The sequence below is a fragment of the Pristiophorus japonicus genome, unplaced genomic scaffold, assembly GCF_044704955.1.
Source record: "Pristiophorus japonicus isolate sPriJap1 unplaced genomic scaffold, sPriJap1.hap1 HAP1_SCAFFOLD_517, whole genome shotgun sequence".
Taxonomy (NCBI): Eukaryota; Metazoa; Chordata; class Chondrichthyes; family Pristiophoridae; genus Pristiophorus; species Pristiophorus japonicus.
Genome location: NW_027254423.1, coordinates 319377 through 343691, shown reverse-complemented (window position 1 = coordinate 343691; position 24315 = coordinate 319377). Strand labels below are relative to the sequence as shown.

General features: G+C 44.0%; 4 non-coding genes across 4 annotated transcripts; all 4 read right to left on the bottom strand.

Moving 5' to 3' along the window:
* Positions 1–976: 976 nt before the first annotated feature.
* Positions 977–1059, bottom strand: trnal-uaa (transfer RNA leucine (anticodon UAA)). Its single transcript has one exon. It is a non-coding gene; the product is annotated as a tRNA-Leu (tRNA).
* A 9436-nt stretch (positions 1060–10495) lies between these two features.
* Positions 10496–10578, bottom strand: trnal-uaa (transfer RNA leucine (anticodon UAA)). The gene has a single exon. It is a non-coding gene; the product is annotated as a tRNA-Leu (tRNA).
* Positions 10579–12899: 2321 nt separating this feature from the next.
* trnal-uaa (transfer RNA leucine (anticodon UAA)) lies at positions 12900–12982 on the bottom strand. Its single transcript has one exon. It is a non-coding gene; the product is annotated as a tRNA-Leu (tRNA).
* Positions 12983–15292: 2310 nt separating this feature from the next.
* Positions 15293–15375, bottom strand: trnal-uaa (transfer RNA leucine (anticodon UAA)). Its single transcript has one exon. It is a non-coding gene; the product is annotated as a tRNA-Leu (tRNA).
* Between the last annotated feature and the right edge of the window lie 8940 nt (positions 15376–24315).

Here is a 24315-nt window from a genome sequence, read left to right as displayed (position 1 = left end):
TGTGTGTGATCTATAAAGAGAAAGACGGAAAGATTGAGAGAAAGACAATCATAAAGACAGTGACAATGAGAGAGACAGATGGAGAGAGAGCGACAAATAGACAGAGAGACAAAGAAATAAAAAGAAAATGTTGGAAATTCTCAGCAGGTTAGAGACAGGAACTACCAGCGACAGGCAAAGAGAGACAGGCAGGCAGAGACATAGATAGACAGTGATGATGGGAAAGAGTGAAACAGTCAGACAGAGAGACTGAGAGAATCCCATTGGAACACAACTGGACACCGTGAGAAAGAGACAGGCACATTGAGAGACAGAGACAAACAGCGAAACAGGGAGAAACAGACAGCGAGGTAGAGACAGAGATGACAGAAAGTTTGAGACTGAGAGGGAGGGTCAGACTGAGTGAGGCAAAGACTCAAACACATACATATACAGAGATGTGTTTGTGTGATTTATAAAGAGAGGGAGGGAAAGAGTGAGAGAAAGACAGGGACAAGGAGAGAGACAAAGAGGGAGACAGATAGAGAGAAAGATAAATAGAGAGAGAGAGACATCGAGACCAAAACAGAAAATGATGGAAATACTCATCAGGTTAGAGACAGAGACGAGCAGAGACAGGCAAAGACATAGATGATGGGAAAGAACGAGACAGTCAGACAGAGAGTATGACAGAATCCCATTGGAACAGAACTGGATACCGTGTGAAGGGGACAGATTGAGAGACAGAGACAAACAGAGAAACTGGGACAGACAGAGTGAATCAGACTGAGAGAGACAAAGATTCAAACACACAAATACATATACAGCTCTCTGAAGACAGAGCGAGAGGCAGAGACTGAGCGATACAGATACATTTCACAATTTCATTTAATTATCTGCTCAGATTGTCACCGAGCTGCAGAAAAATGCAAATGCAACAGATGAAAATCAGTTATCACTGAGCAGAATGGGAGATATCACTCTTTAATTAAGTAATTACCAGGAGTGGGGTTCGAACCCACGCAGGTATAAACCCATTGGATCTTAAGCCCAACGCCTTAACCACTCGGCCATCCTGGTGCCGTCAGCGATTGGATTCTGTCTATGTGAGAATCTGGGCTTCAACTCCACCTCCACAGACACACACAAACACATCGGGTTTCAGGGAGTATTTCCGAACATTTTTGGGAAAATTGACACGGGGGAAACTCTCCTATTCTTTTTCGAGTAATGCTCCGAGACCTCTCACAACCACCCGAGTGCGCAGCCGGTGCTTCAATTTAACATTTCATCCGAAAGTCAACAGTTTCAACACTGCAAAATTCCCCAAATGCTGCAGTTGAGTGTTAGCAAAGGTTGTATGCTCAAGTCTCAGGAGTGCGACTTGTACACACAAACTCCTGATTCAGTCAAGAATGCTGCCACTGAACCAAAGCTAAGACAAAAGTTCACAGCCATATTACTTTCCCAAGTCTTTTTTTTAAGTTCCGGGACATACCAAATTCATGGTGATGATTTCCACAGACAGTTGCACATACACATAGACATTTTTACAGATAGACAGACACAGAGAAACATACACACAAAAATTTGCACGCACCAACAGACATGCACAGATGCCTGAGACATCTCGAGCGATAGACAGGCTGAATCACTGTCGCAACTTTGGCTGATCTTGGCGATTTTCGATCCGTATGTATCGTGAATATTGCAGATTAATGAAAGAAAGAAAATAGCGGCGGTATTGAAAGGTGTGGGATGTTGTTCCGTCTATCTCAGAATCAGTTTTGCAGGGACCTGGTTAAATTGTCAAACAGAATGAAATATGCTGAGAAACGGAGTCGGCAGGATTCAAATCTATGCGGGGAAACCCGAATGGATTTTTAGTCTCTGGCCTTAACCAATGGGCCACGACTACTGGCTCGCTGCCTTTTTAAATGTTACTCAGTTAAAACTCAACCTTCCATCTCTGTGCAGCAGACGGCCACAGAATAGTGAAAAAGTCACCGTTTGCTAAAAAGCTGGAAGAGGCTGTATTTTTGCTGCTCTATTTCTGCTGCTCTGTATTGCCCTGGAACTTTTTAATATGAATCTATACCAAGAAACAGAAGCAAAATTCTGCCTTTTGTAAAATGCAGCCTCCCCGTTAGGGAATTGAACCGTGGTCTCCCGTGTGACAGGCGGGGATATTCACCACTTTCCCACGAGGAATTGATGCGCACGGGTTTTGTCAAAGCAATATTCGAGCTGTGAATAGAACTGGACACCATGAGAAGTCGACAGACACATTGCGAGACAGAGACAAACCGACAAACAGGGAGAGACAGACAGCGAGATCGAGACATCGAGAGACAGCAAGTGTGAGACTGAAAACGAGAGGCAGACAGAGTGAGAAAAAGACTCTTAAACACATACATCTAAAGAGATCTGTGTGTGTGATCTATAAAGAGAAAGAGGGAAAGAGTGAGAGAAAGACAATCATAAAGAAAGTGACAAGGAGAGAGACAGATGGAGAGAGAGAGCGACAGATAGACAGAGAGACAAAGAAATAAAAAGAAAATGTTGGAAATTCTCAGCAGGGTAGAGACAGGAATTACCAGCGACAGGCAAAGAGGGACAGGCAGGCAGAGACATCGATAGACAGAGATGATGGGAAAGAGTGAGACAGTCAGACAGAGACTGAGAGAATCCCATTGGAACACAACTGGACATCGTGAGAAAGAGACAGGCACATTGAGAGACAGAGACATTCAGCAAAACAGCGAGAAACTGACAGCGAGGTAGAGACAGAGAGAGACAGAAAGTTTGAGACTGAGAGTTAGGGTCAGACTGAGTGAGGCAAAGACTCAAACACATACATATACAGAGATGTGTTTGTGTGATTTATAAAGAGAGGGAGGGAAAGAGTGAGAGAAAGACAGGGACAAGGAGAGAGACAAGAGGGAGACAGATAGAGAGAAAGATAAAAATAGAGAGAGATACATCGAGACCAAAACAGAAAATGATGGAAATACTCATCAGGTTAGAGACAGGGACGAGCAGAGACAGGCAAAGACAGAGATGATGGGAAAGAACAAGATAGTCAGACAGAGAGTATGACAGAATCCCATTGGAACAGAACTGGATACCGTGTGAAGGAGACAGATTGAGAGACAGAGACAAACAGAGAAACAGGGACAGACAGAGTGAATCAGAGAGAGGCAGACTGAGAGAGACAAAGACTCAAACACACAAACACATATACAGCTCTCTAAAGACAGAGCGAGAGGCAGAGACTGAGCGATACGGATACATTTCACAATTTCATTTCATTATCTGCTCAGATTGTCACCGAGCTACAGAAAAATGCAACAGATGAAAATCAGTTATCACTGAGCAGAATGGGAGAAATCACTGTTTAAGTAAGTAATTACCAGGAGTGGGGTTCGTACCCACGCAGGTATAAACCCATTGGATCTTAAGCCTTAACCACTCGGCCATCCTGGTGCCGTTAGCGATTGGATTCTGTCTATGTGAGAATCTGGGCTTCAACTCCACCTCCACAGACACACACAAACACATCGGGTTTCAGGGAGCATTCCCGAACATTTTTCGGAATTTTAACACGGGGGCAACTCTCCTATTCTTTTTCGAGTAATGCTCTGGGACCACTCACAACCACCCGAGTGCGCAGACGGAGCTTCAATTTAACATTTCATCACAAAGTCAACAGTTTCAACAATGCAAAATTCCCCAAATGCTGCAGTTGAGTGTTAGCCAAGATGATATGCTCAAGTCTCAGGAGTGCGACTTGAACACACAAACTCCTGGTTCAGTCAAGAATGCTGCCACTGAACCAAAGCTGAGACAAAAGTTCACAGCCATGTTACTTTCCCAAGTCTTTTCTTTAAGTTCCAGGACATACCAAATTCATGGTGATGATTTCCACAGACAGTTGCACATACACATAGACATTTTTACAGATAGACAGACACAGAGACACACACACAAAAATTTACAAGCACCAACGGACATGCACAGATGCCTTCGACATCTCGAGGGTTCGACAGGCTGAATCACTGTCGCAACTTTGGCTGAATTTTGCGATTTTCTATCCGTATGTCTCGTGAATATTGCAGATTAATGAAAGAAAGAAAATAGCGGCGGCATTGAAAGGTGTGGGGCGTTGTTCCGTCTATCTCAGAATCAGTTTTGCAGGGACCTGGTTAAATTGTCAAACAGAATGAAATATGTTGAGAAACGGAGTCGGCAGGATTCAAATCTATGCGGGGAAACCCGAATGGATTTTTAGTCTATGGCCTTAACCAATGGGCCACGACTACTGGCTCGCTGCCTTTTTAAATGTTGCTCAGTTAAAACTCAACCATCCATCTCTGTGCAGCAGACGGCCACAGAATAGTGGAAAAAGTCACCGTTTGCTAAAAATCTGGAAGAGGCTGTATTTTTGCTGCTCTCTATTGCTCTGGAACTTTTTAATATGAATCTATACCAAGAAACAGAAGCAAAATTCTGCCTTTTGTAAAATGCAGATTCCCCGTTAGGGAATTGAACCGTGGTCTCCCGTGTGACAGATGGGGATATTCACCACTTTCCCACGAGGAATTGATGCGCATGGGTTTTGTCAAAGCAATATTCGAGCTGTGAATAGAACTGGACACCATGAGAAGGCTATGGGACCTTTCACATCCACCCGAGGGTGCAGATGAAGTTTCAATTTAACATTTCATCCGAATGTCAACAGCTTCAAAAATTCCCCAAGCACTGCATTTGAGTGTCAGCCAAGATGACGTGCTCAAGTCTCAGGAGTGCGACTGACACACACAACCTCCTGATTCAGTCGAGAATGGAGCCACTGAAACAAAGCCGATACCAAAGGTCACAACCGTATTATTTTCCCGAAGCTTTTTAAAATTTCCAGGACGCACCAAATTCATGGTGATGATTTCCATAGACAGTTGCACATACACAGAGACATGTATACAGACAGACATACACAGACACACACACACACAATAACCAAAAATATACACGCATCAACATAGAAACATAGAAACAAATAAATTAGTTGCAGGAGTAGGCCATTCGGCCCTTCGAGCCTGCACCATCATTCAATAAGATCATGGCTGATCATTCAACCTCAGTACCCCTTTCCTGCTTTCTCTCCATACCCCTTGATCCCTTTAGCCGTAAGGGCCATATCTAACTCCGTTTTGAATATATCTAACGATCTGGCCTCAACAACTTTCTGCGGTAGAGAATGCCAGAGTGAAGAGGTGTCTCCTCATTTCGGTCCTAAATACCTTACCACTTAATCTTACACTGTCACCCTTGGTTCTCGAATTCCACAGCAATGGGAACATTCTAACCGCCTCTAACCTGTCCAATCTCGTCAGAATTTTATATATTTCTATGGGAGCGCCTCTCATTCTTCTAAACTCCAGTGGATGCCAGCCCAGTTGATCCAGTCTCTCCTCATATGTCAGTCCTGCCATCCCGGGAATCAAGCTGGTGAATCTTCGCTGTACTCCCTCAATAGCAAGGACATAGAAACATAGAAACATAGAAAATAGGTGCAGGAGTAGGCCATTCGGGCCTTCTAGCCTGCACCGCCATTCAATGAGTTCATGGCTGAACAATAAACTTCAGTACCCCATTCCTGCTTTCTCACCATACCCCTTGATTCCCCTAGTAGTAAGGACTTCATCTAACTCCTTTTTGAATATATTTAGTGAATTGGCCTCAACAACTTTCTGTGGTAGAGAATTCCACAGGTTCACCACTCTCTGGGTGAAGAAATTCCTCCTCATCTCGGTCCTAAATGGCTTCCCCCTTATCCTTAGACTGTGTCCCCTGGTTCTGGACTTCCCCAACATTGGGAACATTCTTCCTGCATCTAACCTGTCTAACCCCGTCAGAATTTTAAACGTTTCTATGAGGTCCCCTCTCATTCTTCTGAACTCCAGTGAATACAAGCCCAGTTGATCCAGTCTTTCTTGATAGGTCAGTCCCGCCATCCCGGGAATCAGTCTGGTGAACCTTCGCTGCACTCCCTCAATAGCAAGAATGTCCTTCCTCAGGTTAGGAGACCAAAACTGTACACAATACTCCAGGTGTGGCCTCACCAAGGCCCTGTACAATTGTAGCAACACCTCCCTGCCCTTGTACTCAAATCCCCTCGCTATGAAGGCCAACATGCCATTTGCTTTCTTAACCGCATGCTGTACCTGCATGCCAACCTTCAATGGCTGATGTACCATGACACCCAGGTCTCTTTGCACCTGCCCTTTTCCTAATCTGTCACCATTCAGATAATAGTCTGTCTCTCTGTTTTTACCACCAAAGTGGATAACCTCACATTTATCCACATTATACTTCATCTGCCATGCATTTTCCCACTCACCTAACCTATCCAAGTCGCTCTGCAGCCTCATAGAATCCTCCTTGCAGCTCACACTGCCACCCAACTTAGTGTCTTCCGCAAATTTGGAGATACTACATTTAATCCCCTCGTCTAAATCATTAATGTGTAAACAGCTGGGGCCCCAGCACAGAACCTTGCGGTACCCCATTAGTCACTGCCTGCCATTCTGAAAAGTCCCCATTTACTCCTACTCTTTGCTTCCTGTCTGACAACCAGTTCTCAATCCATGTCAGCACACTACCCCCAATCCCATGTGCTTTAACTTTGCACATTAATCTCTTGTGAGGGACCTTGTCGAAAGCCTTCTGAAAGTCCAAATATACCACATCAACTGGTTCTCCCTTGTCCACTCTACTGGAAACATCCTCAAAAAATTCCACACAATATTCCAGGTGTGACCCCACCAAGGCTCTGTACAACTGCAGTCAGACCTCCCTGCTCCTACACTCAAATCACCCAGCTATGAAGGCGAACATGCCATTTGCCTGCTTCACCGCCTGCTGCACCTGCGTGCCAACTTTCAATGACTGATGTACCATAACACCCAGATCAAGATATAGACAGAGAACTTATACAAATAGATGGATAGACAGGCAGGTTCACTGTCGCTACTTTGGCTGGCTTTTGTTCCATCTATCTCAGAATCAGTTTTGCATGAACTTGGTTAAATTATCAAACAGAATGAAATATGCTGAGAAACGCAGTCGGCCGGAATCAAATCTGCACGGGGAAACCCCAATGGATTTTCAGTCCATCGTCTTAACCACTCGGCCACAACCACTGGTCCGCTGCCTCTTTAAATGTTACTCAGCTAAAACTCAGTCATCCATTTCTGTGCAGCATACGGCCACAGAATCCTGAAACAGTCTCCGTTTGCTAAAAATCTGGAAGTAGCAATCTGATCTTGCTGTATTTGTAATGTTCTATATTACTCTGGAACTTTTTAACATGAGTCGATACCAAGAAACAAAAGTAAAACTTTGTATATTTGAAACAACTGCCTCCTCGTCGGCGAATTGAACCTCAGTCTCCTGCATAACAGGCAGGGATACTCACCACTATACTAACGAGGAACTGACAGATCGTGGCTCTGTCAGACCTGGAATCGAGATGTGAACAGAACTGGACACCATGAGAAGCCGACCGACATATTGAGAGACAGAGACAAACCGACAAACAGGGAGAGACAGACAACGAGATAGAGACAACGAGAGACAGGAAGTATGAGTCTGAGGCAGACTGAGTGAGAAAAAGACTCAAATACAAACATATACAGAGATGTGTGTGTGTGATTTATAAAGAGAGAGAGGGAAAGAGTGAGAGAAAGACAATGATAAAGACAGTGACAAGGAGAGAGACAGATAGCGAGAGAGAGATAGAGACAAAAACTGAAAATGATGGAAATACTTATCAGGTTAGAGACAGGGACGAACAGAGGCAGGCAAAGACATGGTCAGACAGAAATGATGGGAAAGAGAGAGCCAGTCAGACAAAGAGTCTGAGAGAATCCCATTGGGACAGACGTGGACACCGTGAGAAAGAGACAGATTGAGAGACAGAGACAAATCGAGAAACAGGGACAGATAGATTGAGACAAAGACTCAAACATACAAACGCATACACAGCTCTCGAAAGAGAGAGAGAGGCAGAGACCGAGCGACACAGATACATTTCACAATTTCATTTCATTATCGGCTCAGAGTGTCACATAGGTACAGAAAATTGCAGATTCAACAGATGAAAATCCGGTATCACTGATCGGAATGGGAGGAAATCGTGTTAAATTAAAGAGATACCAGGAGTGGGGTACAAACCCACGCGGGAAAAGTCCATTTAATTTTAAAGCCACCGCCTTAACCACGCGGCCATCCTGGTCCTGTCACAATCTGGATTCTGTCTCTGCGAGAATCTGGATTCAACCCCACTCCCACAGACACACACATACACATCGTTTTTCAGTGAGCATTTACGAACATTTTTAGTAATATTGACACGGGGGCAACTCTCCTATTCTTTTTCGAGTAATGCTCTGGGATGTTTCACATCCATACGAGGGTGCAGACGGAGCTTCAATTTAACATTTCATCCGAACTTCAACAGCTTCAACAATGCAAAATTCCCCAAGTGCTGCACTAGAGTGTTAGCCAAGATTATATGCTTAAGTCTCAGGAGTGGGAATTGAACACACAAACTCCTGATTCAGTCGAGACTGCTGCCACTGCAACAAAGCCGATACCAAAGTTCACAACAGTATTATTTTTCCCAATTCTTTTTTATAAGTTCCAGGACATACCAAATTCATGGTGGTGATTTCCACAGACAGTTACACGCACCAACGGAGATGCACCGATGCCTTAGACATATAGAAGGATAGGCAGTCTGAATCACTGTAGAAACTTTGACAGCTTTTTGCGTTTTTCTGTCCGTATGTATCTTTAATATTGCAGATTAATAAAAATCAGAAAGAGCTGTCAGTGTTGAAAGGTGTGGGATGTTATTCCACCTATCTCAGGATCAGTTTTGTAGAGACATGGTTAAATTGTGAAATGCAATGAAAAATGCTGGGCATCGAAGTCTGCAGGATTCGAACCTGCATGGAGAAAACTCAATGGATTTCGAATTCATCGCCTTAACCACTCGGCCACGACTAATGCATTTCTGCCTGCTTGAACGTTACGCAGAAACAACTCAGTCATCCATCTCTGTGCAGCAGACGGCCAAAGAATCATGAAAAAGTCTCCGTTTGCTCAAAATCAGGAAGAGGCAATCTCCTCTACCTGTATTTTTACAGTTCTATATTGCTCTAGAACTTTTTAATATGAATCTCTTCCAAGAAACAGAAGTAAAATTCAACATTTTGAAACAACTGCCTCCCCGTCGGTGAATTGATCCCCGGACTCCTCATGACAGGCGGGGATACTCACCACTAACAAACGAGAAACTGACGAGCATCAGTTCTGTCAGAGCAGGAATCGAGTTGTGAACAGAACTGGTCACCATGAAAAGTCGACAGACACATTGAGAGACAGAGGCAAACCGACAAACAGGGAAAGACAGACAGAAAGTGTGAGACTGAGAAGGAGAGGCAGACTGAGTGATAAAAAGACTCTCAAACACATACATCTAAAGAGGTCTGTGTGTGTGATCGATTAAGAGAGAGAGGGATAGAATGAGAGAAAGACAATGATAAATACAGTGACAAGGAGAGATACAGATAGAGAGAGAGAGATAGAGACAAAAGCAGAAAATGATGGAAATACTTATCAGGTTAGAGACAGGAACTACCAGCGACAGGCAAAGAGAGACAGGCAGGCAGAGACATAGATAGACAGTGATGATGGGAAAGAGTGAAACAGTCAGACAGAGAGACTGAGAGAATCCCATTGGAACACAACTGGACACCGTGAGAAAGAGACAGGCACATTGAGAGACAGAGACAAACAGCGAAACAGGGAGAAACAGACAGCGAGGTAGAGACAGAGATGACAGAAAGTTTGAGACTGAGAGGGAGGGTCAGACTGAGTGAGGCAAAGACTCAAACACATACATATACAGAGATGTGTTTGTGTGATTTATAAAGAGAGGGAGGGAAAGAGTGAGAGAAAGACAGGGACAAGGAGAGAGACAAGAGGGAGACAGATAGAGAGAAAGATAAATAGAGAGAGAGAGAAATCGAGACAAAAACAGAAAATGATGGAAATACTCATCAGGTTAGAGACAGGGACGAGCAGAGACAGGCAAAGACATAGATGATGGGAAAGAACGAGACAGTCAGACAGAGAGTATGACAGAATCCCATTGGAACAGAACTGGATACCGTGTGAAGGAGACAGATTGAGAGACAGAGACAAACAGAGAAACAGGGACAGACAGAGTGAATCAGACTGAGAGAGACAAAGACTCAAACACACAAATACATATACAGCTCTCTGAAGACAGAGCGAGAGGCAGAGACTGAGCGATACAGATACATTTCTCAATTTCATTTAATTATCTGCTCAGATTTTCACCGAGCAACAGAAAAATGCAAATGCAACAGATGAAAATCAGTTATCACTGAGCAGAATGGGAGATATCACTGTTTAATTAAGTAATCACCAGGAGTCGGGTTCGAACCCACGCAGGTATAAACCCATTGGATCTTAAGCCCAACGCCTTAACCACTGGGCCATCCTGGTGCTGTCAGCGATTGGATTCTGTCTATTTGAGAATCTGGGCTTCAACTCCACCTCCACAGACACACACAAACACATCGGGTTTCAGGGAGTATTTCCGAACATTTTTCGGAAAATTGACACGGGGGAAACTCTCCTATTGTTTTTCGAGTAATGCTCTGGGACCTCTCACAACCACCCGAGTGCGCAGCCGGTGCTTCCATTTAACATTTCATCCGAAAGTCAACAGTTTCAACACTGCAAAATTCCCCAAATGCTGCAGTTGAGTGTTAGCAAAGGTTGTATGCTCAAGTCTCAGGAGTGCGACTTGTACACACAAACTCCTGATTCAGTCAAGGATGCTGCCACTGAACCAAAGCTAAGACAAAAGTTCACAGCCATATTACTTTCCCAAGTCTTTTTTTTAAGTTTCGGGACATACCAAATTCATGATGATGATTTCCACAGACAGTTGCACATACACATAGACATTTTTACAGATAGACAGACACAGAGACGCACACACAAAAATTTACACGCTCCAACAGACATGCACAGATGCCTGAGACATCTCGAGGTATAGACAGGCTGAATCACTGTCGCAACTTTGGCTGATCTTTGCGATTTTCGATCCGTATGTATCGTGAATATTGCAGATTAATGAAAGAATGAAAATAGCGGCAGCATTGAAAGGTGTGGGACGTTGTTCCGTCTATCTTAGAATCAGTTTTGCAGGGACCTGGTTAAATTGTCAAACAGAATGAAATATGCTGAGAAACGGAGTCGGCAGGATTCAAATCTATGCGGGGAAACCCGAATGGATTTTTAGTCTATGGCCTTAACCAATGGGCCACGACTACTGGCTCGCTGCCTTTTTAAATGTTACTCATTTAAAACTCAACCTTCCATCTCTGTGCAGCAGACGGCCACAGAATAGTGAAAAAGTCACCGTTTGCTAAAAATCTGGAAGAGGCTGTATTTTTGCTGCTCTATATTGCTCTGGAACTTTTTAATATGAATCTATACCAAGAAACAGAAGCAAAATTCTGCCTTTTGTAAAATGCAGCTTCCCCGTTAGGGAATCGAACCGTGGTCTCCCGTGTGACAGGTGGGGATATTCACGACTTTCCCACAAGGAATTGATGCGCATGGGTTTTGTCAAACCAATATTCGAGCTGTGAATAGAACTGGACACCATGAGAAGTCGACAGACACATTGCGAGACAGAGACAAACCGACAAACAGGGAGAGACAGACAGCGAGATCGAGACAACGAGAGACAGCAAGTGTGAGTCTGAAAACGAGAGGCAGACTGAGTGAGAAAAAGACTCTCAAACACATACATCTAAAGAGATCTGTGTGTGTGATCTATAAAGAGAAAGACGGAAAGATTGAGAGAAAGACAATCATAAAGACAGTGACAATGAGAGAGACAGATGGAGAGAGAGCGACAGATAGACAGAGAGACAATAAAATAAAAAGAAAATGTTGGAAATTCTCAGCAGGCTAGAGACAGGAACTACCAGCGACAGGCAAAGAGAGACAGGCAGGCAGAGACATAGATAGACAGAGATGATTGGAAAGAGTGAGACAGTCAGACAGAGAGACTGAGAGAATCCCATTGGAACACAACTGGACACCGTGAGAAAGAGACAGGCACATTGAGAGACAGAGACACACAGCAAAACAGGGAGAAACAGACAGCGAGGTAGAGACAGAGAGAGACAGAAAGTTTGAGACTGAGAGTTAGGGTCAGACTGAGTGAGGCAAAGGCTCAAACACATACATATACAGAGATGTGTTTGTGTGATTTATAAAGAGAGGGAGGGAAAGGGTGAGAGAAAGACAGGGACAAGGAGAGAGACAAAGAGGGAGACAGATAGAGAGAAAGATAAATAGAGAGAGAGAGACATCGAGACAAAAACAGAAAATGATGGAAATACTCATCAGGTTAGAGACAGGGACGAGCAGAAACAGGCAAAGACATAGATGAGGGGAAAGAACGAGACAGTCAGACAGAGAGTATGACAGAATCCCATTGGAACAGAACTGGATACCGTGTGAAGGAGACAGATTGAGAGACAGAGACAAACAGAGAAACAGGGACAGACAGAGTGAATCAGAGAGAGGCAGACTGAGCGAGACAAAGACTCAAACACACAAATACATATACAGCTCTCTAAAGACAGAGCGAGAGGCAGAGACTGAGCGATACAGATACATTTCGCAATTTCATTTAATTATCTGCTCAGATTGTCACCGAGCTACAGAAAAATGCAAATGCAACAGATGAAAATCAGTTATCACTGAGCAGAATGGGAGAAATCACTGTTTAATTCAGTAATTACCAGGAGTGGGGTTCGAACCCACGCGGGTATAAACCCATTGGATCTTAAGCCCAACGCCTTAACCACTCGGCCATCCTGGTGCCGTCAGCGATTGGATTCGGTCTATGTGAGAATCTGGGCTTCAACTCCACCTCCACAGACACACACAAACACATCGGGTTTCAGGGAGTATTTCCGAACATTTTTCGGAAAATTGACACGGGGGAAACTCTCCCATTCTTTTTCGAGTAATGCTCTGGGACCTCTCACAACCACCTGAGTGCACAGCCGGTGCTTCCATTTAACATTTCATCCGAAAGTCAACAGTTTCAACACTGCAAAATTCCCCAAATGCTGCAGTTGAGTGTTAGCAAAGGTTGTATGCTCAAGTCTCAGGAGTGCGACTTGTACACACAAACTCCTGATTCAGTCAAGGATGCTGCCACTGAACCAAAGCTAAGACAAAAGTTCACAGCCATATTACTTTCCCAAGTCTTTTTTTTAAGTTTCGGGAAATACCAAATTCATGGTGATGATTTCCACAGACAGTTGCACATACACATAGACATTTTTACAGATAGACAGACACAGAGACGCACACACAAAAATTTACACGCTCCAACGGACATGCACAGATGCCTGAGACATCTCGAGGTATAGACAGGCTGAATCACTGTCGCAACTTTGGCTGATCTTTGCGATTTTCGATCCGTATGTATCGTGAATATTGCAGATGAATGAAAGAATGAAAATAGCGGCAGCATTGAAAGGTGTGGGACGTTGTTCCGTCTATCTCAGAATCAGTTTTGCAGGGACCTGGTTAAATTGTCAAACAGAATGAAATATGCTGAGAAACGGAGTCGGCAGGATTCAAATCTATGCGGGGAAACCCGAATGGATTTTTAGTCTATGGCCTTAACCAATGGGCCACGACTACTGGCTCGCTGCCTTTTTAAATGTTACTCAGTTAAAACTCAACCTTCCATCTCTGTGCAGCAGACGGCCACAGAATAGTGAAAAAGTCACCGTTTGCTAACAATCTGGAAGAGGCTGTATTTTTGCTGCTCTATATTGCTCTGGAACTTTTTAATATGAATCTATACCAAGAAACAGAAGTAAAATTCTGCCTTTTGTAAAATGCAGCTTCCCCGTTAGGGAATGGAACCGTGGTCTCCCGTGTGACAGGTGGGGATATTCACGACTTTCCCACAAGGAATTGATGCGCATGGGTTTTGTCAAAGCAATATTCGAGCTGTGAATAGAACTGGACACCATGAGAAGTCGACAGACACATTGCGAGACAGAGACAAACCGACAAACATGGAGAGACAGACAGCGAGATCGAGACAACGAGAGACAGCAAGTGTGAGACTGAAAACGAGAGGCAGACTGAGTGATAAAAAGACTCTCAAACACATACATCTAAAGAGATCTGTGTGTGTGATCTATAAAGAGAAAGACGGAAAGATTGAGAGAAAGACAATCATAAAGACAGTGACAATGAGAGAGACAGATGGAGAGAGAGCGACAGATAGACAGAGAGACAAAGGAATAAAAAGAAAATGTTGGAAATTCTCAGCAGGTTAGAGACAGTAACTACCAGAGACAGGCAAAGAGAGACAGGCAGGCAGAGACATAGATAGACAGTGATGATGGGAAAGAGTGAAACAGTCAGACAGAGAGACTGAGAGAATCCCATTGGAACACAACTGGACACCGTGAGAAAGAGATAGGCACATTGAGAGACAGAGACAAACAGCGAAACAGGGAGAAACAGACAGCGAGGTAGAGACAGAGATGACAGAAAGTTTGAGACTGAGAGGGAGGGTCAGACAGAGTGAGGCAAAGACTCAAACACATACATATACAGAGATGTGTTTGTGTGATTTATAAAGAGAGGGAGGGAAAGAGTGAGAGAAAGACAGGGACAAGGAGAGAGACAAAGAGGGAGACAGATAGAGAGAAAGATAAATAGAGAGAGAGAGACTTCGAGACCAAAACAGAAAATGATGGAAATACTCATCAGGTTAGAGACAGAGACGAGCAGAGACAGGCAAAGACATAGATGATGGGAAAGAACGAGACAGTCAGACAGAGAGTATGACAGAATCCCATTGGAACAGAACTGGATACCGTGTGAAGGGGACAGATTGAGAGACAGAGACAAACAGAGAAACTGGGACAGACAGAGTGAATCAGACTGAGAGAGACAAAGATTCAAACACACAAATACATATACAGCTCTCTGAAGACAGAGCGAGAGGCAGAGACTGAGCGATACAGATACATTTCACAATTTCATTTAATTATCTGCTCAGATTGTCACCGAGCTGCAGAAAAATGCAAATGCAACAGATGAAAATCAGTTATCACTGAGCAGAATGGGAGATATCACTCTTTAATTAAGTAATTACCAGGAGTGGGGTTCGAACCCACGCAGGTATAAACCCATTGGATCTTAAGCCCAACGCCTTAACCACTCGGCCATCCTGGTGCCGTCAGCGATTGGATTCTGTCTATGTGAGAATCTGGGCTTCAACTCCACCTCCACAGACACACACAAACACATCGGGTTTCAGGGAGTATTTCCGAACATTTTTGGGAAAATTGACACGGGGGAAACTCTCCTATTCTTTTTCGAGTAATGCTCCGAGACCTCTCACAACCACCCGAGTGCGCAGCCGGTGCTTCAATTTAACATTTCATCCGAAAGTCAACAGTTTCAACACTGCAAAATTCCCCAAATGCTGCAGTTGAGTGTTAGCAAAGGTTGTATGCTCAAGTCTCAGGAGTGCGACTTGTACACACAAACTCCTGATTCAGTCAAGAATGCTGCCACTGAACCAAAGCTAAGACAAAAGTTCACAGCCATATTACTTTCCCAAGTCTTTTTTTTAAGTTCCGGGACATACCAAATTCATGGTGATGATTTCCACAGACAGTTGCACATACACATAGACATTTTTACAGATAGACAGACACAGAGAAACACACACACAAAAATTTGCACGCACCAACAGACATGCACAGATGCCTGAGACATCTCGAGCGATAGACAGGCTGAATCACTGTCGCAACTTTGGCTGATCTTGGCGATTTTCGATCCGTATGTATCGTGAATATTGCAGATTAATGAAAGAAAGAAAATAGCGGCGGTATTGAAAGGTGTGGGATGTTGTTCCGTCTATCTCAGAATCAGTTTTGCAGGGACCTGGTTAAATTGTCAAACAGAATGAAATATGCTGAGAAACGGAGTCGGCAGGATTCAAATCTATGCGGGGAAACCCGAATGGATTTTTAGTCTCTGGCCTTAACCAATGGGCCACGACTACTGGCTCGCTGCCTTTTTAAATGTTACTCAGTTAAAACTCAACCTTCCATCTCTGTGCAGCAGACGGCCACAGAATAGTGAAAAAGTCACCGTTTGCTAAAAAGCTGGAAGAGGCTGTATTTTTGCTGCTCTATTTCTGCTGCTCTGTATTGCCCTGGAACTTTTTAATATGAATCTATACCAAGAAACAGAAGCAAAATTCTGCCTTTTGTAAAATGCAGCCTCCCCGTTAGGGAATTGAACCGTGGTCTCCCGTGTGACAGGCGGGGATATTCACCACTTTCCCACGAGGAATTGATGCGCACGGGTTTTGTCAAAGCAATATTCGAGCTGTGAATAGAACTGGACACCATGAGAAGTCGACAGACACATTGCGAGACAGAGACAAACCGACAAACAGGGAGAGACAGACAGCGAGATCGAGACATCGAGAGACAGCAAGTGTGAGACTGAAAACGAGAGGCAGACAGAGTGAGAAAAAGACTCTTAAACACATACATCTAAAGAGATCTGTGTGTGTGATCTATAAAGAGAAAGAGGGAAAGAGTGAGAGAAAGACAATCATAAAGAAAGTGACAAGGAGAGAGACAGATGGAGAGAGAGAGCGACAGATAGACAGAGAGACAAAGAAATAAAAATAAAATGTTGGAAATTCTCAGCAGGGTAGAGACAGGAATTACCAGCGACAGGCAAAGAGGGACAGGCAGGCAGAGACATCGATAGACAGAGATGATGGGAAAGAGTGAGACAGTCAGACAGAGACTGAGAGAATCCCATTGGAACACAACTGGACATCGTGAGAAAGAGACAGGCACATTGAGAGACAGAGACATTCAGCAAAACAGCGAGAAACTGACAGCGAGGTAGAGACAGAGAGAGACAGAAAGTTTGAGACTGAGAGTTAGGGTCAGACTGAGTGAGGCAAAGACTCAAACACATACATATACAGAGATGTGTTTGTGTGATTTATAAAGAGAGGGAGGGAAAGAGTGAGAGAAAGACAGGGACAAGGAGAGAGACAAGAGGGAGACAGATAGAGAGAAAGATAAAAATAGAGAGAGAGACATCGAGACCAAAACAGAAAATGATGGAAATACTCATCAGGTTAGAGACAGGGACGAGCAGAGACAGGCAAAGACAGAGATGATGGGAAAGAACAAGATAGTCAGACAGAGAGTATGACAGAATCCCATTGGAACAGAACTGGATACCGTGTGAAGGAGACAGATTGAGAGACAGAGACAAACAGAGAAACAGGGACAGACAGAGTGAATCAGAGAGAGGCAGACTGAGAGAGACAAAGACTCAAACACACAAATACATATACAGCTCTCTAAAGACAGAGCGAGAGGCAGAGACTGAGCGATACGGATACATTTCACAATTTCATTTCATTATCTGCTCAGATTGTCACCGAGCTACAGAAAAATGCAACAGATGAAAATCAGTTATCACTGAGCAGAATGGGAGAAATCACTGTTTAATTAAGTAATTACCAGGAGTGGGGTTCGTACCCACGCAGGTATAAACCCATTGGATCTTAAGCCTTAACCACTCGGCCATCCTGGTGCCGTCAGCGATTGGATTCTGTCTATGTGAGAATCTGGGCTTCAACTCCACCTCCACAGACACACACAAACACATCGGGTTTCAGGGAGCATTCCCGAACATTTTTCGGAATTTTAACACGGGGGCAACTCTCCTATTCTTTTTCGAGTAATGCTCTGGGACCTCTCACAACCACCCGAGTGCGCAGACGGAGCTTCAATTTAACATTTCATCAGAAAGTCAACAGTTTCAACAATGCAAAATTCCCCAAATGCTGCAGTTGAGTGTTAGCCAAGATGATATGCTCAAGTCTCAGGAGTGCGACTTGAACACACAAACTCCTGGTTCAGTCAAGAATGCTGCCACTGAACCAAAGCTGAGACAAAAGTTCACAGCCATGTTACTTTCCCAAGTCTTTTTTTTAAGTTCCAGGACATACCAAATTCATGGTGATGATTTCCACAGACAGTTGCACATACACATAGACATTTTTACAGATAGACAGACACAGAGACACACACACAAAAATTTACAAGCACCAACGGACATGCACAGATGCCTTCGACATCTCGAGGGTTCGACAGGCTGAATCACTGTCGCAACTTTGGCTGAATTTTGCGATTTTCTATCCGTATGTCTCGTGAATATTGCAGATTAATGAAAGAAAGAAAATAGCGGCGGCATTGAAAGGTGTGGGGCGTTGTTCCGTCTATCTCAGAATCAGTTTTGCAGGGACCTGGTTAAATTGTCAAACAGAATGAAATATGTTGAGAAACGGAGTCGGCAGGATTCAAATCTATGCGGGGAAACCCGAATGGATTTTTAGTCTATGGCCTTAACCAATGGGCCACGACTACTGGCTCGCTGCCTTTTTAAATGTTGCTCAGTTAAAACTCAACCATCCATCTCTGTGCAGCAGACGGCCACAGAATAGTGGAAAAAGTCACCGTTTGCTAAAAATCTGGAAGAGGCTGTATTTTTGCTGCTCTCTATTGCTCTGGAACTTTTTAATATGAATCTATACCAAGAAACAGAAGCAAAATTCTGCCTTTTGTAAAATGCAGATTCCCCGTTAGGGAATTGAACCGTGGTCTCCCGTGTGACAGATGGGGATATTCACCACTTTCCCACGAGGAATTGATGCGCATGGGTTTTGTCAAAGCAATATTCGAGCTGTGAATAGAACTGGACACCATGAGAATGCTATGGGACCTTTCACATCCACCCGAGTGTGCAGATGAAGTTTCAATTTAACATTTCATCCGAATGTCAACAGCTTCAAAAATTCCCCAAGCACTGCATTTGAGTGTCAGCCAAGATGACGTGCTCAAGTCTCAGGAGTGCGACTGACACACACAACCTCCTGATTCAGTCGAGAATGGAGCCACTGAAACAAAGCCGATACCAAAGGTCACAACCGTATTATTTTCCCGAAGCTTTTTAAAATTTCCAGGACGCACCAAATTCATGGTGATGATTTCCATAGACAGTTGCACATACACAGAGACATGTATACAGACAGACATACACAGACACACACACACACAATAACCAAAAATATACACGCATCAACATAGAAACATAGAAACAAATAAATTAGTTGCAGGAGTAGGCCATTCGGCCCTTCGAGCCTGCACCATCATTCAATAAGATCATGGCTGATCATTCAACCTCAGTACCCCTTTCCTGCTTTCTCTCCATACCCCTTGATCCCTTTAGCCGTAAGGGCCATATCTAACTCCGTTTTGAATATATCTAACGATCTGGCCTCAACAACTTTCTGCGGTAGAGAATGCCAGAGTGAAGAGGTGTCTCCTCATTTCGGTCCTAAATACCTTACCACTTAATCTTACACTGTCACCCTTGGTTCTCGAATTCCACAGCAATGGGAACATTCTAACCGCCTCTAACCTGTCCAATCTCGTCAGAATTTTATATATTTCTATGGGAGCGCCTCTCATTCTTCTAAACTCCAGTGGATACCAGCCCAGTTGATCCAGTCTCTCCTCATATGTCAGTCCTGCCATCCCGGGAATCAAGCTGGTGAATCTTCGCTGTACTCCCTCAATAGCAAGGACATAGAAACATAGAAACATAGAAAATAGGTGCAGGAGTAGGCCATTCGGCCCTTCTAGCCTGCACCGCCATTCAATGAGTTCATGGCTGAACATGCAACTTCAGTACCCCATTCCTGCTTTCTCACCATACCCCTTGATTCCCCTAGTAGTAAGGACTTCATCTAACTCCTTTTTGAATATATTTAGTGAATTGGCCTCAACAACTTTCTGTGGTAGAGAATTCCACAGGTTCACCACTCTCTGGGTGAAGAAATTCCTCCTCATCTCGGTCCTAAATGGCTTCCCCCTTATCCTTAGACTGTGTCCCCTGGTTCTGGACTTCCCCAACATTGGGAACATTCTTCCTGCATCTAACCTGTCTAACCCCGTCAGAATTTTAAACGTTTCTATGAGGTCCCCTCTCATTCTTCTGAACTCCAGTGAATACAAGCCCAGTTGATCCAGTCTTTCTTGATAGGTCAGTCCCGCCATCCCGGGAATCAGTCTGGTGAACCTTCGCTGCACTCCCTCAATAGCAAGAATGTCCTTCCTCAGGTTAGGAGACCAAAACTGTACACAATACTCCAGGTGTGGCCTCACCAAGGCCCTGTACAATTGTAGCAACACCTCCCTGCCCTTGTACTCAAATCCCCTCGCTATGAAGGCCAACATGCCATTTGCTTTCTTAACCGCATGCTGTACCTGCATGCCAACCTTCAATGGCTGATGTACCATGACACCCAGGTCTCTTTGCACCTGCCCTTTTCCTAATCTGTCACCATTCAGATAATAGTCTGTCTCTCTGTTTTTACCACCAAAGTGGATAACCTCACATTTATCCACATTATACTTCATCTGCCATGCATTTGCCCACTCACCTAACCTATCCAAGTCGCTCTGCAGCCTCATAGAATCCTCCTTGCAGCTCACACTGCCACCCAACTTAGTGTCATCCGCAAATTTGGAGATACTACATTTAATCCCCTCGTCTAAATCATTAATGTGTAAACAGCTGGGGCCCCAGCACAGAACCTTGCGGTACCCCATTAGTCACTGCCTGCCATTCTGAAAAGTCCCCATTTACTCCTACTCTTTGCTTCCTGTCTGACAACCAGTTCTCAATCCATGTCAGCACACTACCCCCAATCCCATGTGCTTTAACTTTGCACATTAATCTCTTGTGAGGGACCTTGTCGAAAGCCTTCTGAAAGTCCAAATATACCACATCAACTGGTTCTCCCTTGTCCACTCTACTGGAAACATCCTCAAAAAATTCCACACAATATTCCAGGTGTGACCCCACCAAGGCTCTGTACAATTGCAGTCAGACCTCCCTGCTCCTACACTCAAATCACCCAGCTATGAAGGCGAACATGCCATTTGCCTGCTTCACCGCCTGCTGCACCTGCGTGCCAACTTTCAATGACTGATGTACCATAACACCCAGATCAAGATATAGACAGAGAACTTATACAAATAGATGGATAGACAGGCAGGTTCACTGTCGCTACTTTGGCTGGCTTTTGTTCCATCTATCTCAGAATCAGTTTTGCATGAACTTGGTTAAATTATCAAACAGAATGAAATATGCTGAGAAACGCAGTCGGCCGGAATCAAATCTGCACGGGGAAACCCCAATGGATTTTCAGTCCATCGTCTTAACCACTCGGCCACAACCACTGGTCCGCTGCCTCTTTAAATGTTACTCAGCTAAAACTCAGTCATCCATTTCTGTGCAGCATACGGCCACAGAATCCTGAAACAGTCTCCGTTTGCTAAAAATCTGGAAGTAGCAATCTGATCTTGCTGTATTTGTAATGTTCTATATTACTCTGGAACTTTTTAACATGAGTCGATACCAAGAAACAAAAGTAAAACTTTGTATATTTGAAACAACTGCCTCCTCGTCGGCGAATTGAACCTCAGTCTCCTGCATAACAGGCAGGGATACTCACCACTATACTAACGAGGAACTGACAGATCGTGGCTCTGTCAGACCTGGAATCGAGATGTGAACAGAACTGGACACCATGAGAAGCCGACCGACATATTGAGAGACAGAGACAAACCGACAAACAGGGAGAGACAGACAACGAGATAGAGACAACGAGAGACAGGAAGTATGAGTCTGAGGCAGACTGAGTGAGAAAAAGACTCAAATACAAACATATACAGAGATGTGTGTGTGTGATTTATAAAGAGAGAGAGGGAAAGAGTGAGAGAAAGACAATGATAAAGACAGTGACAAGGAGAGAGACAGATAGCGAGAGAGAGATAGAGACAAAAACTGAAAATGATGGAAATACTTATCAGGTTAGAGACAGGGACGAACAGAGGCAGGCAAAGACATGGTCAGACAGAAATGATGGGAAAGAGAGAGCCAGTCAGACAAAGAGTCTGAGAGAATCCCATTGGGACAGACGTGGACACCGTGAGAAAGAGACAGATTGAGAGACAGAGACAAATCGAGAAACAGGGACAGATAGATTGAGACAAAGACTCAAACATACAAACGCATACACAGCTCTCGAAAGAGAGAGAGAGACAGAGACCGAGCGACACAGATACATTTCACAATTTCATTTCATTATCGGCTCAGAGTGTCACATAGGTACAGAAAATTGCAGATTCAACAGATGAAAATCCGGTATCACTGATCGGAATGGGAGGAAATCGTGTTAAATTAAAGAGATACCAGGAGTGGGGTACAAACCCACGCGGGAAAAGTCCATTTAATTTTAAAGCCACCGCCTTAACCACGCGGCCATCCTGGTCCTGTCACAATCTGGATTCTGTCTCTGCGAGAATCTGGATTCAACCCCACTCCCACAGACACACACATACACATCGTTTTTCAGTGAGCATTTACGAACATTTTTAGTAATATTGACACGGGGGCAACTCTCCTATTCTTTTTCGAGTAATGCTCTGGAATGTTTCACATCCATACGAGGGTGCAGACGGAGCTTCAATTTAACATTTCATCCGAACTTCAACAGCTTCAACAATGCAAAATTCCCCAAGTGCTGCACTAGAGTGTTAGCCAAGATTATATGCTTAAGTCTCAGGAGTGGGAATTGAACACACAAACTCCTGATTCAGTCGAGACTGCTGCCACTGCAACAAAGCCGATACCAAAGTTCACAACAGTATTATTTTTCCCAATTCTTTTTTATAAGTTCCAGGACATACCAAATTCATGGTGGTGATTTCCACAGACAGTTACACGCACCAACGGAGATGCACCGATGCCTTAGACATATAGAAGGATAGGCAGTCTGAATCACTGTAGAAACTTTGACAGCTTTTTGCGTTTTTCTGTCCGTATGTATCTTTAATATTGCAGATTAATAAAAATCAGAAAGAGCTGTCAGTGTTGAAAGGTGTGGGATGTTATTCCACCTATCTCAGGATCAGTTTTGTAGAGACATGGTTAAATTGTGAAATGCAATGAAAAATGCTGGGCATCGAAGTCTGCAGGATTCGAACCTGCATGGAGAAAACTCAATGGATTTCGAATTCATCGCCTTAACCACTCGGCCACGACTAATGCATTTCTGCCTGCTTGAACGTTACGCAGAAACAACTCAGTCATCCATCTCTGTGCAGCAGACGGCCAAAGAATCATGAAAAAGTCTCCGTTTGCTCAAAATCAGGAAGAGGCAATCTCCTCTACCTGTATTTTTACAGTTCTATATTGCTCTAGAACTTTTTAATATGAATCTCTTCCAAGAAACAGAAGTAAAATTCAACATTTTGAAACAACTGCCTCCCCGTCGGTGAATTGATCCCCGGACTCCTCATGACAGGCGGGGATACTCACCACTAACAAACGAGAAACTGACGAGCATCAGTTCTGTCAGAGCAGGAATCGAGTTGTGAACAGAACTGGTCACCATGAAAAGTCGACAGACACATTGAGAGACAGAGGCAAACCGACAAACAGGGAAAGACAGACAGAAAGTGTGAGACTGAGAAGGAGAGGCAGACTGAGTGAGAAAAAGACTCAAACACATTCATATACAGAGGTCTGTGTGTGTGATCGATTAAGAGAGAGAGGGATAGAATGAGAGAAAGACAATGATAAATACAGTGACAAGGAGAGATACAGATAGAGAGAGAGAGATAGAGACAAAAGCAGAAAATGATGGAAATACTTATCAGGTTAGAGACAGGGACTAACAGAGACAGACAAACGGAGACAGACAGGCAGAGACATAGACAGACAGAGATGATGGGAAAGAGTGAGACAGTCAGAAAGAGAGACTGAGAGAATCCGATTGGAACAGAACTGGACAACGTGAGAAAGAGAGAGGCACATTGAGAAACAGAGACAAACAGGGAAACAGGGAGTGACAGAAAGTGAGATAGAGACAGAGAGAGACAGAAAGTTTGAGACTGAGACGGAGGGTCAGACTGAGTGAGACAAAGACTTGAAAACATACATACACAGAGATGTGTTTGCGTGCTCCAAAAAGAGAGGGAGGCAAATAGTGAT